The following is a 16223-nucleotide window of genomic DNA, read 5'->3' on the forward strand; positions in this document are numbered from 1 at the left end:
CACACACACACACACACACACACACACCATTATGTTGGATTCTCTAAGAAGGAAAACATAGCAAACCTCTTGAGACAAGTCTCCAAGTCTCTTTTCTGGATTGTTAGAAGTGGATCTTCTAATAGGCCAAGGTTTCATAATCTCATTCTAGAGAATACTGCTACTCTTTAGGAAAAAGTTTACAAAGAGCAAACAAGGAGTTTTATGCAGATAACTTGCTTTCACCTCAAAATCTGAAGATTGCTGATCAAACGCAAGCCCTGTAGTCATATTTCCTTCAAACAACTGATTTCAGCTCCTTATTTATTCTGTAGCTGATGAAAACATAGTGCCCTCATTTCTAAGTTATGCTTGTCAGCCCCAGGAGATCAGTGGAAATTTGAATTCCATAGATGAATCAACAAGTCAGCATCTCTGGGTGCAGACGCTTATCTTCACACTGACACACACCAAGAAGTCCTCGGTGCAGGACTTCCCCCCACCTCTTTTTCTTTGGGTTGACTCAATAGAAGACTCAATGTTGGAGATGCTTTCCCTTGACTCCAAAAATACATGAGTAATATTTGTCCCAAGAAAATGTTACCACAGGAAACTGTTTATGATGAATATACCACAGGAAGCTAGGTAAATACTATTTCAGGCTAATGACAGGTTTGTGAGTGAAAGACCTGTAATATGACACAAAACTCAGGAAAAGTAGGAGCCATCTAATCTACCCAATTCTTAGAGGAATTATTATTTTGAAAATTATATAACTAAACAGGAAAAAATCAAATCTGCATCATAGAAAATTTCATAAAATACAATTGTGTAAGTTATAGCAAACCATCCCCTACTTTATATAGTTTCAGTTAGGTGTGAGCAGAGGAGGTCTAGAAAACCTTCAATGGAAAGTTCCAGAAGTAAGTAGACTTATAGGTGTTTAACTGTTTTGAGAAGAATGACTTAGTTGGGACCCAGTTTCCGGTCTTGCATTCCATCCCTTTCCCATCATGTCCAATGCACTGCTTCTGTTACTGTACTAAAACACCAGCATCAAAGGCAAATTAGAGAAGAAAGTTTAATATGTCTATAGTTCCAGAGGAATAAGAGTCCCTCATGACTGGGCAGAAGAATGGCAGCAAATGGCAGAGAGGCTGGCGGGAGCTGGAAGTTGACAGATAACATCTTTAGCTGTGAGGGAGGAGGAGGAGAAAGAGGAGGAGGAAGAGGAAGAGGAGGAGGAAGACTGGGGGTAGGAGGAGAAACAGAGAGTGAGCTGCACCTGAAACAAGGCTTTAAACTCTCAAAGCCCACCCCCAGTGATGTACTTACTCCATTGGCTCTACACCTCGCATAACCTCCACAAACAGCCCTACCAACTGGGAAATCAGTGTTTAATGCCTAAGCCTGTGGGTGACACTTTTCTTTCAAACCCATCCCCTCCTGTGTACAGCACCCACTCCTGAGACACAGAGCAGACAGACAGCCACAGTGTCGCGGTACTTATGTTCACACGAAGCTCCTGAGCATGTGAAGTCACTGTTCAGACACTGCAAACAAAGACAGTGATGGTCTTCTTCCTTTAAAGGGAAGGTGAAAGGTCTTGACTTAATAATGAATGGGAAGGAAAACATGCTGAAGCTCTAAGATTTACAGTAAGAATGAATCATCTTTTTTTCTGTGAAATTATGTGGAAAGAGAAAAAATTTCATAATTGGCATGGGGTCAGACTCCTAACTGCTGAAGTTATGGTGTCCGTGCCTGGGAAAGATTCAGTGAAGCTAATAATGGTATTAGGTGGTAAGCCCCTTACTTCCCTTACTCTGGCTTCCACTGGCATCTGAGAATGAACACCCTGTTGATAAAGACATGAAGAAAAAGACTGTGTGCCTACATTCCAAAGCAATTCATCCAGAACCAGGAAGAGTTTGTGTTAAGATAACAGGAAAGTATGATTAAAAACAAAGCATTCCACTAATGTGTCAGTACAAGTCAAAACAGAAGAATAAGAAGAAGCAGTACAGAAAGCTACGTCACAAAACTGCTGCTAGCCTCCCCATTCCAAACCAAGGAGCTGGGGATGAGGTTAGGCCTGAAGACAGGAAGCTTAACTGAAGTCAGACTGTACAATACTGAATTCTTTTTATCCTCACTGCTGCTCCCATCAGTCGAGTTTTCAGCTGCTAGGCATTAAAAACCACCACAGCTTCATTAAATTAAACAGATTTTTTAATTCTGTAGGGCACACCCCCCTTCTTTTGGTGATTCTCAAAGCTTAAATGTCATCTCTCTGTTCCATGAAAAGCTGCTAGCCCACAGCACTCCCTGTGTTCCAGACAAGGAGGGCAGCCAGTGAAGCAATAAATGGGCATGGAAACCAAAGGTGTCAGAGAAATAATGGCATCATTAGCATCCTTGAATAAATTCAAGTGTTAACTTACAAAATAAAAATAGTATAGCTAAAAAACACAACAAACAAACAAAAACAGAGGGAAGCTGGGAGAAGGCTCAGTCGGCAACTGCTTGCTATGCATGAGGATCTGAGTTCAATGCCCAGGACATGTGAAAAAAACAGGCATGGGGGCATGTAATTGGAATCCCAGTGATAAGGCTGCAGAGTAGGGTGGATCCCTTGCATGCCCTGGTCGTCCAGCCTAGCTGAGTCTGCAAGTTCCAGGCCAGTGAGCAGTGACATGGTATGAACAAAGCAGACAGATGATTTCTGACATCTGAAGTTGACTTCTGGCCTTTATGTAAACATGCACACATAGGCAAGATCACCCTCATACACACGCACTCTTCTGCACACATATGAACATATATACACAGGCAAACTAAAAAATATGGGGGGAAGACAAGGAAACAAGTAATAATTGGTAGGAAAAACAACTTTAAAGACAGAAGTTTAGAATGATTAAAAGGTAAAATTGTCCTTATATAAAGAAAGAGAGATGAAAAGGAAATGAGATAAATAATCGAGGCAAAACTCGTCCTCCCCAGCAAGTGATAAAGTAGATTTTTTTCAGAATAGGAATACAGAAAACAAAATTGAAGATATTGAAAAAGTAACATAAGCCATATTTCTTGGAGGTCTAGCAGCACATGAGTCTTGAGAAGGAAGGACCCACCGAGAGCCTCCATAGAGTGACTACACACCCTTATACATCGTCAGTATATTAAAAATTGGCAGGCCACATCTGTAGTTTCTGGATTACAGAAACAGGAATGAAATCAGTATCTGTCGTCTCACCGGGAACCCAAAAGACAGACAAGAACCTGAAGCATTCCAGACTCTGATGCCCTAAAAGAATTATACCTACTATGAGATTCATTGTCCAGGCAACACCTGGCAAAGGACTAAAAAGATGCTCTCAGAAGAATTAGAATCAGAATAACCTCTGGATTCATAGACTCCAGACACCTCTTGGGTCATGGTAGCAGCCACTGCAGAAACAGGATGTGAGTGAAAACCTACATACCAACAGTGAGAAGCCCATCTTACATTGTCTTCCAGGGAAGGGAAAGAATGGAGAAGCTTGTGTTTTACAGGCAAAATATTGGAAGCAACCCCCTCCAAGGGACAAAAGAGCCCAAGAAAAATACATTATCCTTGTGAGATCCATTCATTTGAAAAAAAGGCAGGCTGTTGTCCTAGTTTCCCAGAGTATAGGCTGCTAGCCAGGAAGACTCCAATCTTCATGCCTTGCCTTGTATCTAAATAAACACACAGGACCACCAGACATCCTATGGAGGTTGTAACATGAAAGATGGATAGAGACAGAACCAGACAAGTCAAGATGGATTTGGCAAAAAGACACAATGAACACAGAGGAAGTGGGAGAATGCTTCCAAAAATGTCTCTGCCAGATAAGAGGAGACATTAACACAGCAGATATGATCTGTAAGCTATAAAATTAATACTCAAGGGAGAAAATGCTCTAGACCTTAAAACATGGCAGGAAATTAGAAAACATAGTTAGAGAAAGGATGAACAAGAACCTTGGAAAGTATTCCAGAAGGTAGAGTAGAAGGACGAAGAGATGGCCAACATGAATGGCATAGAATTAGATTGGTGCAGAATGTTTCAAAATCTAAGTATTAGAAATTTTATAAAGAAAGGACAGCCGCCAAAAAGGAGATATAATGAAAACTTCTTGTATTTGTTTCTGCTTTAGAAGAACTACAGAGGGGGCTAGGGGTAAATCTTGCCTTGTAAAAATGAGAACTTAAATTCAAATGCCCAGAATCCATATGAAAGTCACATATGTTGACACACATCTATTATCTCTGTGTTCCTATTACAAGACAGGATGCAGACGCAGGAAGTTACTAGTTGTAGCATGATAAATGAAAGACCTGGAGACATATATTGGGCTTCAAGCTTCAAACAGAAGATTAGAAAAGTAAAGTAGTCAGCCATAAACTCTTACTCTACCTCAGACTAAAAGATCCTTGCTGTATCAAACCTCAGACTGCTATGCTCTCCTCAACATGGCTGAAGAATCTTGAGACTAACTACCAAAGACCCTGCTCCTGTATTTTATATCTCTCTAATGCTGGAATTAAACGAGTGAGCTCTGTTACTCTTTTAGTCTGATTCAATCCCGTGTAGCCCTGTGTGGGCTTGAACTCAGAGAGATCCATCTGTCTTTGTCTCCTGAGTCCTGGGATTAAAGGTGTGTACCACCACAACCTGGTCTCTATAGCCTGAGGCTGGATTTGGTCTCTGAATCCTCAGGCAAGCTTTAATAAATCATAAACAATATATCAACATGACTGGATGCATGTGGGCCAGCTCATCTGCCATACTCATTGGTGAACAGAGACATCTTATTTCAAATAAGGTGGCAGGCAAGGAGAACACACAAGATTCTTCTCTGATTTCTATAACATTGTGGCCGGAACCTTCTAGCACTCACACAGCATATATGAGTGCAGGCATTATGCATGCACACACACACATGCATACCAAGCATTAAAAAATTATCATTGATCCAAATACATCAAGTTACAAACCATCTCCCCCCCATTTATATAGTTTTGAAATTGTGCTGAAATATATAATAGAGAAAAGAATCTTAGAAATTTCTTGGGTCAGTGGCCAAAACAAACTACATGAAAAGGGTCTAGGGATATGAGTTGTAACTTGTAAGTCACATCTCCAAGTCGTCACCGGAAGCAGGATGATGTGGAGACATCCCCTCAAATTTCAATGAAAATTTATTTCTAACCTAGAATTCCCATGCCTCCAAATCCCTAATGCCGAGAAATGCAGCAAGATACTTTCAGATGGTATCATGCGTCAGAGCTTAGTGTGTAGAAGCTGTGCTTCATGGAACAGAACACAAGTAAAAGGAGAGGAAGGCATGAGTAGGTTTCAGTGGATGCTGGAGAGAGACATGGAAAGTTCCCAGAGGAAGATCTGAGGAAGGCTTGAGAAGGCTGTATGGGAGATGCAGAGAACCGTGGGTCTACTGGATCAGGAAGACCTCTGACACAGGCCACTGAAAACAGCTTACAGTTGCATCTGTAGTAAGGAATGGAAACGATAAGATGTTTGCAGACACTATATGGAATAGTCGAGAAGTGAAAGCATTAGAAAGCTCCAGAGGCAGCAGAACTTTATAAGGAGTTGTGAATCTGTGAGTCAATATGAGCCGGGTTTTGTGGGAATGCTGATCAATTCTGGAGTCAAAGTCTTGAGTTGCAATCATGTCAGAGTCCTCGTTGCTCATGCCTCTTAGCTTGATTATGACAGAAGCACTTGCCACCACTCCCTGACACAACCCACATTTGGTAGTTCACTCTGTCCTCCACTCAAAGGAGAAACACCACCATAGTTTATTTTTCATTCACTGTGAAAATGCAGGTGCTATGAGTAGTAGCTAGAACTAATCAGATCAACAACAAAGAGACATTCGATAACATTATAAAATTCATTCTACACTGAACTTTCTATTGTTCAAGCAATTGGTCTTTATTACAGGGTAATTCTTTCTGGAGTTATTGAAAAACAATTGGCAAACAACATTTGTAGATATTTAAAATATATGATATGATGACTTGATACATAGTAAAATCATTACCACCATCAAATTAACCAACCCTCTTATGATCTCTCAGAATTACTAGTTTGGTGTGATGGGAACATGTTAAGATCTTCCTCACAAGTTTCAATTTGACAATACTGTATATTCAGCTCTAGTCATCACACAGTGCATTAAATCCTCCAAATTCATTCATCTAAATTTTAAAGGCTCCTAGTAGTTGACTTGAGAAACATCACCTAGTCTCCCCAACTCCTAGCACCTGGCAGCCACTGCTCTACACTCTGTATCTGTAGGTTCCAGGGTTTAGATTCCACAATCCATATAAATGAGATAATGCAGTTTGTACCTGGCTCATTTCTGCATACTGCATACTGCTTTTTTGCTACTCATTCATCTCTCCATAGATTTTTGCCTTGTTTCTATGTTGTCTGCTGTGAATGATAATGCAATGAGCTGGTGCCTCTTATATTTTTGGTTGTGAGCCTAGCCTTTAATGGCTGAACCATCTCTCCAGCCCGAGCTGATACCTCTTGAACTTAATTCCATTTTTTCCTGGGTACTCAGGTGGGTTTGTTACTTCATATAATAGTTCTAGTTTTGGTATGATGAACTTCCTATAGATGTTGCATAATTTTACATTCCTACACTGTGGTGGTGGTGGTGGGGTTCCTTTTATCCACTGTGGCCAATGATTATGATCTCTGGCATTGTTTAACACAGCCATCCTTATATGAGCAAAGTGATAACTCGAGAGGCTTTGATTTGCACTCCCTTGATGATGAATGGTGATGAACATTTTTCATTTGCTTGTTGGCTAGTTACATAGCCTTTTAATAAATATTCATGTCTTGCCCATTTTAAACTGAGCTCTTTGTTTTCATCAAGAAGTATTTATTTGTTAGGCTTTCCTAAATATTCCTAAAATATTTCCTAAAATATACAATCTGTGGACTGAAAATGGTTTCTCCAGTTCCATCAACCATGTTCTGTTTTCTTTGCTGTACAGAAGTTTTTTGTCCCACTCATTCATTTTTGGTTCTGTTGCTTGTGGATTTAGTGGGATATAATTTTTAAAAAGTCATTGACAAGGCCACTGCCAAGGAGCTTTCTTCCTTCCAATGGTTTCTTCCAGAAGTTTTACCATTTCAGCCTCCATATGTAAGTCTTTTGTTCATTTTCAGTTTGATTTTTGTGCATAGAGAGAGATAAAAATCCAATTTCATTCTTCTCAGTGTGGTTATCTAGTTTTCCCAATACCTTTATAAGATACTGTCATTTCCTCACTGTGGATTCTTGGCACCCTTGCAGAAGAAAGTTTGAACACATGGATACGACATTATCTCTTGACTGTGTTTGTTCTATTGTTCTATGTATCTGTTTTTATGACAGTACCGGTTTTACAGAATTATTTGTAATAGGGTTTGCCCAGGAAGAGTGATCCAGGCTTTGTTCCTCTGATAGCTCTGCTCTTTCATGACACTGAATGGTTACCTACAATTTTAGGATCTTTTTATTTTTATGAAAATATTAATGACATTGTAATAAGGAATAGTTTGGACTGGAGATCACTTTAGACAGTATGAACATTTCAACAGTAGTCATTCTACTAGTTCATGAATACAGGATATATACTACTTGTATGTAAAAAATTGTTTTATCCATGTTTTATAGTTGTTAGCACACAAACATTTCACTTTATTAGTCAAATCTATTCTTTCCTAAGCCATCACAAATAATGCTTCGTTTTTTAAATCTCCTTTCTGGGCAGTTTGTTGTACGTTTTGGAGGCATAAATAATTTTTGTGTGTTGTTTGTATCTTGTAACTTGAATTGATTTGTTAGTTGAAGAGTTTTAAATAAAAATATTTAGGGTAATTTTTATAAGATCATGGTGCGTGCAAACTTAGATGATTTAACCCTTGTTTATAGTTTGAATTCATTCTCTTTTTTGCATAATTTCCTTAGGTAGAGGTGGTAAGATTATACACCCTTGCATACTCTTTCTCTGGGGCATCTAACATTATCTGTGGAACAATAATATATCATTTCATTTTATTGAGGTACAATCTTGTAAATCTGGATTTTTTCCCACAATAAAGGGTTTTAAAATTTGTAAAGTGATTTTCTATGTCTATTGGAATGATCAGATGAATTTTATTCTCCATTCCCTTAATGTGGTCCACCACATTTATGATTTCTTTATGCTGAACCATCTTTTTATCTTGAAAAAAATTCAATTTGTTCATAGTATGTATGATCTTTCTAATATGCTGTTGAACTCACTTTGTTTGTGTTTGACTGTGACTTTTTGCACCTATTTTTTAACAAGGAGTTGAGAGTATAATTTCATTTCCCTGTATTGTTCTGATCTGGTTATATTTGTGTGAAATATTCCTTCCTCTTCAAATTTTTGTTAGACTTTGAGAAAGATTAGTACTAATTCTTCCTTAAATGTTTGGTAGAATTTATTTATGAAACTATCTGGGTTTGGTTTGGGGCTGGATTTTTCAATGCTAGGAGGTTCTTGATTACCACATTAGTGGTCTGTGGTGGTTTGTGGTCCAATCATGGCAGGATACCTATGCCCAGGTTTTGTCCATTTCTCTTATGCCAATATTTTCACTTGTATCCGCTCACTCTGTCCTCCAAAGAGCCTTTGTACATCTGTGGTATCAGGTCCAATGTCTCTGCATTGATTTCTGACTGATCTGGGTCTTTATTGTCTTTTCCTTAATTTAGGAGGTGTTTGTCAACTCTACTGGGCCTTAAAAACACCTTCTATTTTCTGATTCCTCTTTGCAGTTTTAGTCTGTTTCACTTATTTCTGCTCTAACGTGTTGCTTCTTTCCTTCCTAAATCTCTGGGATTCCTTTGTTTCCTTTCTCTAGTTACTTGAGGTATAAAGGAGAGCTGCCCATTGGGGATCTTGTCATTTTCTCACATTGGTACTTTTCACTATAAACTTCCTTCTTGGACTGCTTGGCATGCAGTCCATGACTAACTATAAGCATGTTAGTCATGTTTCAATTTGTATTTGTGCTAATATTCATGTTTATCCCTCTTTGTTATTTATTCTATGACCTGGTTTCTATAAAAAGAAAAGTATTGCTTATTCCAATGTATTTGCAAATATCCAATCCTCTTCCTGTCACTGATTTCTATGCTTGTAACATTGTGAACAGAAAGGATGCTTGATGTGACTTCAATCTTATTGAATTTGTTAAGTCCTGTTCAGCGGCTCAGTATATCTGCATTAGATTTTAATGTATGCATTATAAATTATTATATAAAATTACATTACTGTTCATTCCTATAGAACTTCTCTTTTATTTTGCTTGTGAGGGCAGAAGAAGAAATGTAAGACTATAACTTGCCATTCTTTAGCTGCATTACTCTATGAGATGAAAGAGAACCATATGCGTCTAAAACTCACAGGATTCTATCATGAGCTATGCCTTTTTAACCAATGCAAGCCCATGTCTAAACAGGCACAAAATGCTTCACCACCACTGAAAACTGCAAAGTTATATCACAAAGTCCTTTCATAAGTTATATCAAAGCACAGAAGCATTTAGGAATGAAAATGAACCATGTCTTCTTATGACACACTTGTACGCTAAACAATATTTACTGAATTCATGAGCTTCTGGATTCTGTTTAAAGATTAAACTAGGAGAACAAACAAAGTAATTTTGATGAAAGCATCTTGGACTAATGTCAGGGGAAAAGACACAGTTTAGACCAGCACAGATCTGCTCACCAATGTGACAAGAAGCCTACTTGCATATTTCTTGAGGAAGGCAATTTTCTTTGGTTGCAATGTTCAATCACAAAGTGTCTCCCCCCCCAAAAAAAATTACGACCAGAAAGACCAGGTATGAATACATGCATAACTGAGGCATATGTTTGATTATGAATGTGAGATTGTTTGACTTCCATGATTGTTACCTTCGTATCACTGTAAATAGGTAGGCACTGTCCTGACTGTGATAGGCTTGCCCTAATTGATCCTAGATTTCCTAGGAGACACATTCATGAAAGCAATTCTCCATCATGAACTGAAACTTTCAGACTGTTTACTTCCCCGACCCTCATCGGGTTATGTTCTCAACATCAGCACTTTCTTCCTGAGAACATGTGACAGAAAAGAATAAATAGATAAATAAAACAAACAAATATGAGACATAAATAGCACTGTAACCCTGGCAATGTTGTCTGAGAACTTTCAGAAATGTCCCAAATAATACATATACAACAAATCACCAATGCCTCAGAAATCACATGCAATGATGAACTATAACCACAGGGAGATACATAGTGCTGAACAGAAACATCCATAACATAAATGCACGAAGCCTCATGCAAAAGATGGTATTAAGCTCCATTTGATAAACACAAGGGTTGAAACTAAGTGTGTATTACCCCTTCATGTCTACTCAGAGTTATTCAAAATACAGCATTTTGGGATGTCTCATGAAGAGCGGTCCACAGTGAAGTCCACGTGGCAAAGATCAGGAGTCTCATACAAGACTCTAACACAACATTAGTGCAGACTTGACTAATGTTTCCTATGAGTTCTCTATGATTTCTTAAGCAGTTTCTAACCATGTCTCCTCAGCTTTACAATGTAAATGAGGATACAGACTGTTGAGACAATAAGGCAGTGCACACAGTTCTAAAAACACCTTTTGTTGTTGTAGGAATTCATTCCAACTTGCTCCAATCAAGGGACACCCTTCCCTTGGCCACTCAGTTGTATATAAAAAGATCAACAACTTTAATTAATCACCTGGTAAGCAACATTTTAATTTCACCGACATGTATCATTAGCTAAACCTAAAATCATGCCTATGTGTCCCCTCTAACCTTGTCTATCTAGCAAGTCCACTGAAAGTGTGCAGTATTAGTCATTGTCCTAGTTCTAGTCCTGTGCTCAAGCCCATGGTAAATATCAACTTGGAGAGAAAATGATTCACTTAGCTTACTTACCCTTCCTTATTGACGTCCGTCGTCGAGGGAAGTCTGAGCAGGAAGCCAGAGGCAGGAACTTAAACAGAACCACGGAAGAATGTTGCTTACTAGCTCGTTCTCCCTGGCTTGCTTAGCCACCTTTCTTACACCACAACACGGAAGGCCCTCACACATCATAATTAATCAAGAAAATGACCCGTGGACTTGCTTATAGGTCAGTCTAATGGAGGAAGTCATTCCCCCCACTGGATGTTCTCTCATTGCTTGTGTCAAGTTGACAAAAAAAAAAAAACCCTCACCCACCCAGTCATAATCCCAGTTAGTGAGATTAACTTATTAAACTTGTACATTGGACTGACATTGACATTAACTTTGTTTCATACTGAACGATATTCATGAAACAGAGAAAAGAGGAACGGAAGTGGAGGAGGGAGACGCTCTTGTCTTAAGTAGAGAACTGGAAGCCGAACCAGCAGCAATTATTAATTCCTAACTCCCGTCTCTCACTTCCTGAGAAAAGTATCTGGTCACTAAACATGAACCTTTCCAAGTCTGGAATAGATATTAGGGGTGCTGAGTGGTTAAGGCTCAGATAAAATCCTTCAAAGAATTTGAGAGGGGGCTTGTACAAACAAAAGGTAAGCAAACTAAGGTTCAAAGAATTTGAGAGGGGGCTTGTACAAACAAAAGGTAAGCAAACTAAGGTTTCAGTACCTCACCACCCAGTTTCCCAAACTAGGGCTTGGGTAGAAGTAATGAAGACTTCCGTTACTCCGAACAGTTCTCCCTGACACCTCCAGAGCTGCTGTTGACTTTGGTTCACTGTAACCATGAACTGCTGAGGGACAGCTGCACTACTTCCAGAGGGACCTCTGGCAAGATCTGTGAGAGTCACCCGGATTCAACAGAGACAACAGCAGTGCTGCCTTGCATTCTAATTCTACAGTGATTTATAAAAACAAATCTTTAAATGTTCCTACGTTACTTTCTTCTTTCAATAGAAGACTATACATCCTTAAAGACTTGCCTTGGAAAGAGTCGTAGCGATTTTACAAGGGAAGTTTTAGACCCTCAGGAGAAATACAGACAGACCAGTGAGTAAGGGCACAGCGATAACTGTTATTTGCAGTCCCATCAGCTAGGGACTGAGAAATATGCATGTCAGTAGGCCCTGAAAAGAGGCACAGATTCCCTCCTTAATGCTCTATAGAAAAGCCAGGGTCCTCACATAAAGAGAACACAAAAGTTAGGCAACCTGGGTTTGGAGTTTGTGTATGAGATATCCCCAAGAGCTCTTCACAGTGTAGCACCATGCAGAGGTCGAACTTGGGAGAATGATTCCACACTTCTGAACTATGCCTTCTCCATCATGATGCTATGCCAGTCCATCTGCAGGCCCCCAATTGTGGGACTGTGTATCCAAGGACTAGAATCTCTAAGACGGTGAACTAAGGCCAATTCTTTCTTTAAGCTGTTCCTTTCAGGTATCTCTGCAGTACTGGAAACTAACAGTCACTTTTACCATAACTGCTGTGCAATGAATTCAAATGGTTAATAAAACAAGTCTGAAGTGGGAGGCAAGATTTGTAGTGTGACTTTAAGTAAGAGCTTATGCGAGCTACCATTCCCTAGGTTTTTCAAACAGTGGGAGAGGGTGATTCAGGGAAGGCCTTGATGAGACTTAAGGGACTTATTACTCTATCTACACCAACCTTCTCACCCCTGCTGTTTTCCGGGATGAGCGCATCACGCACTGGCATCCATGCTTGTGCTGATCTCTCCCTGGAAATGTCTTTTGGTTCCAAGTCAAATTCATGTTGATGCCTGGAAAGAGATATCACTTGTCATAAAGCCATGCCAAGATTGTTTCCAACCTAAACATTTCTCTTTTCTAAATCCAGGCACCTGGGTTTAGGATGTTCTTAGATAAAAAGTGACAACGATTAAAGACACACAGGCTGGCTGCTGCAGAATTTCACATTATGTGGACATGATGTTTCAGAAACCTTTGTAAGATATAGTAAATTCAACATTCTAAATGCCCTGGGCTGTGTTTATCTCTGAAGATCTCTGGGGAAAGCATGAGGTCTGTAAATCTGTTTTTCTGCTTCCTTAGCTGGGGGTTCAGGGACACATTAACTACCCCCTTGGAAGCCTGCCACAAAATAGACCTTCCCTGGCTTTAACATGTGCAACCTGGGGGGATTCTAGGAATACAGGATGCCAATAATTGTGCTATGAAGCACCTTCAGAATGTTTTCTATTAAAAAGACATGCTTATTTCTATATTACAGTGATTGTTTTGCTTAGAGAATTTTGTAAGCAAGTGTCTGGGAAAAAAGGGGTGGGGGAAGCTGGAGGGAAAAATGAGTGTGATAATTATTTTCTAATTGAGGCTTCCAGAAGAATTTGGTGATTGTTACAAAGGAAAATTTGGTGATCATGGTAAAGCATGATATAAAGTACCATCGTGGTTTTTTTTTTTTAAGAACTGGTTAAGGATGGAAAGTCAGGAGCAGAAATCAATGGTCATTTCTCAGCCTCTGATGAAGTTAATAGCATGGCCTTAAGAATTTGATTTTAGCTAATAATCTAGCACTAATTTCCTTCAACGTATTTATTAACAACCTGGAAGTGTAAAATGTGCTGATAAAAAATAATTACAGTTTGTCAAGGGTGGGAGAAATTGTGAAGAGGACACAAAAGAGTCACCAAGAAGACTAGGAAGAGAGAAAGAGAGATACAGCTTAGCTAAGGGAAAGTGGTCCCATGCTAAGACCCATTTCTGATCATCTTCCCCAAATCCTTTAAAGGGAGTAAGAGATGACAGGTTAAACACGCTGGAAAAGCACAGCTCATCTTGATTCTAATGGCCGAGTTCGGTTTTTAGCCAGGTCAATTTAAACCAGACACAGCAGAATTCAGAATTAGTCTGAAAAGGATGTCCCAAGTAATAACAGAAAGGGGGAAAAAGCTTAGACTTGCTGTTCTGGGAAGGGATATAGGCAGAGACTAAGTTCGACATGATACATTTGTCTCTAAGAAGTGGGGTGAAAAATTGAACACAATTGCTGTAGGCTACTTGTGTCTTAAATGGCTCTTTCTGAGTGTAGTTACTCCAAAATTCTGGATTGTACCTACAAAAACGGGTGCTCGGTTCCATGAACCCTTCCAGTTAACATTCAGTTGTCAACAGAAGGGAGAGAGGGCTGAAGGCACACCAAGGCAAAATGTCCCTTTCATAGTGCTTCACAGAAGGACCGTATCCAAATCCTCTCCATCTCTACCAGTCCAGTGTTGTTTAATTCCTAGAAAATCACCCTTTTGACTCCCTGGCTTTACAACTAAGAGTGCTAGGTAGTGTTTTCTGTTTAGATAAAAAGTAAAACCTCACAGATATAAATAGATCTGGTCACTTTCAGCACTTTGTAGTAAAAGGCTATCAGAATAAATACATAAAGCAGTTGGATCTTGTAGCATAGACCCAATATTTTAGCTACGCAGGGGGCTCAGGTTGAAGGGCCACAGCGTAGGGTCAGTTCTAAACCAGGCTAGGCACGTAGTGAGAATCTTTCTAAAATAAACAGTTAAAACAGGGATGAGAATGCTGTTTAGGGGCAGCTCATTTGTCCAATATATTTGGCAAGACCCTGGACTCAGTCTCTTGTGGCCAGCCAGGAACAAAAAGAAAACCATGCCTGTCCATACTATATATCTGCATACAAGTGTGTGTGTGTGTGTGTGTGCATGCATATAACACATATATGCTTAAGTGAGTTTATTCCAAATTTAGAAATTAGCTCAAATAGTAGGTTACTTGTGAGATCACATATAGTCACATTTTTTTCTGTACATTGTACCCCAAGACAATCACATGCATTACTAATATAAATATCAAAATACCATTTAAAAGAACTATGCCCCACCAGAACCATAACTTTATTACACACACACGCACACACATACACACACTTAATTTTTAGACAAATATTATCCCCCCTTCCCTTTCCTCACTCCAAATCCTCCCATATAATCCTCTTTGGTTCCTTTTAAATTCATGGTCTCTTTTCTCATGAACGGTTGTTACATAAATACATGTGTGTGCTCATGTGTGCACACACATACACACTCCTAAATATATAGATATAACCTGCCTATATGCATGTTTTTTGTACATACATGTTTTCAGAGATGTTCACTGGGTACTTGATAACCAATTGGTGTGTTCTTCCTGGAGAAAGTTACTTCTCCCCTCTCAGAATCCAGGGCATGGAAATTTACTAGCTGTATAGATAATACCTGGGCTGCAGAGGAAGGGGCATCACCTGCCACTTAAACCCTCCCCACAATGAAAGTGAAGTGAAACTAGAGGGAAAGACTGGTCATGAGCACATTCTTAACAGCTATGACTGACAGGCACACACTGCGTTACTACACAGACAAAGCCATGGAAGACCAGACAACATATGACACTTGCGTCACACGTTTACCAGAATGGAACCATTTAGCGTGTTGAGGGAGATTGTTTCCCATGGGCTTGGGTATCTGAATACTTTTTCTCCAGTTAATGGCGCTGTCTGGGGAGTTTCAGGGAGGTACGGACATGCTGGAGGAAGTGTGTCACGGGAGTCAGCTTCAGGACTGAGAATAAAGATCCTCAGCTATTTCCAGTTTGCTCTCTCTGCCCTGTGCTTACAGCGTGAAGGTGTGAGCGCCCAGCTTCCTGATACTGCTTCTGGAATAGCTGCCTGGCACGCCTCTCCCTGCCCCACGAAGGACTCGCATCCCTTTGTAATTGGAATGCAAATAAAACCCTTTTTCTCTGTAAGTTACCCTAGTTATGATGTTTTATTATAGCAACAGAAAAGTAGGGAATACAAGATACAGGCCACTGCATTATTATTGAAGACTGAAGAAGCAATATCCTAAGTCTGATCTCAGAGGGAGAATGAGAGAGAGGAGTGAGAGAGAAAGTCAGTTTGGTTTTCTATCTCTATGTCGTATACATGCACACCACAGAGAGAAACACACACACACACACACACACACACACACACACAGAGAGAGAGATTTTCTCTCTCTATCTCACATACATACATACCACAGAGAGAAATACACACAGAGAAATAACGAGAGAGAGCACGCACAACATGGTCGCTGGTTCCCTTAGACACAAGTCCTTGGCAAACTGCCTTTCCTTTCTTAAGTGGGACACGGCTG

The 16223-nt window shown here is 39.7% G+C and overlaps 1 long non-coding RNA gene across 1 annotated transcript in view; it reads right to left on the minus strand.

The window, feature by feature from the left end:
* The window catches only part of LOC110340120, a 43038-nt gene that overhangs the window by 10570 nt on the left and 16245 nt on the right, over window positions 1-16223 (minus strand). The window contains exons 2-3 of the long non-coding RNA XR_002381904.1: window positions 12716-12827; window positions 11022-11079 (exon numbers count right to left, since the gene is read on the minus strand). This is a non-coding gene — a long non-coding RNA (uncharacterized LOC110340120). The remainder of the gene's footprint in view (window positions 1-11021; window positions 11080-12715; window positions 12828-16223) is intronic.

Source organism: Mesocricetus auratus, unplaced genomic scaffold, assembly GCF_017639785.1.
Source record: "Mesocricetus auratus isolate SY011 unplaced genomic scaffold, BCM_Maur_2.0 Super-Scaffold_100018, whole genome shotgun sequence".
Lineage (NCBI taxonomy): Eukaryota > Metazoa > Chordata > Mammalia > Rodentia > Cricetidae > Mesocricetus > Mesocricetus auratus.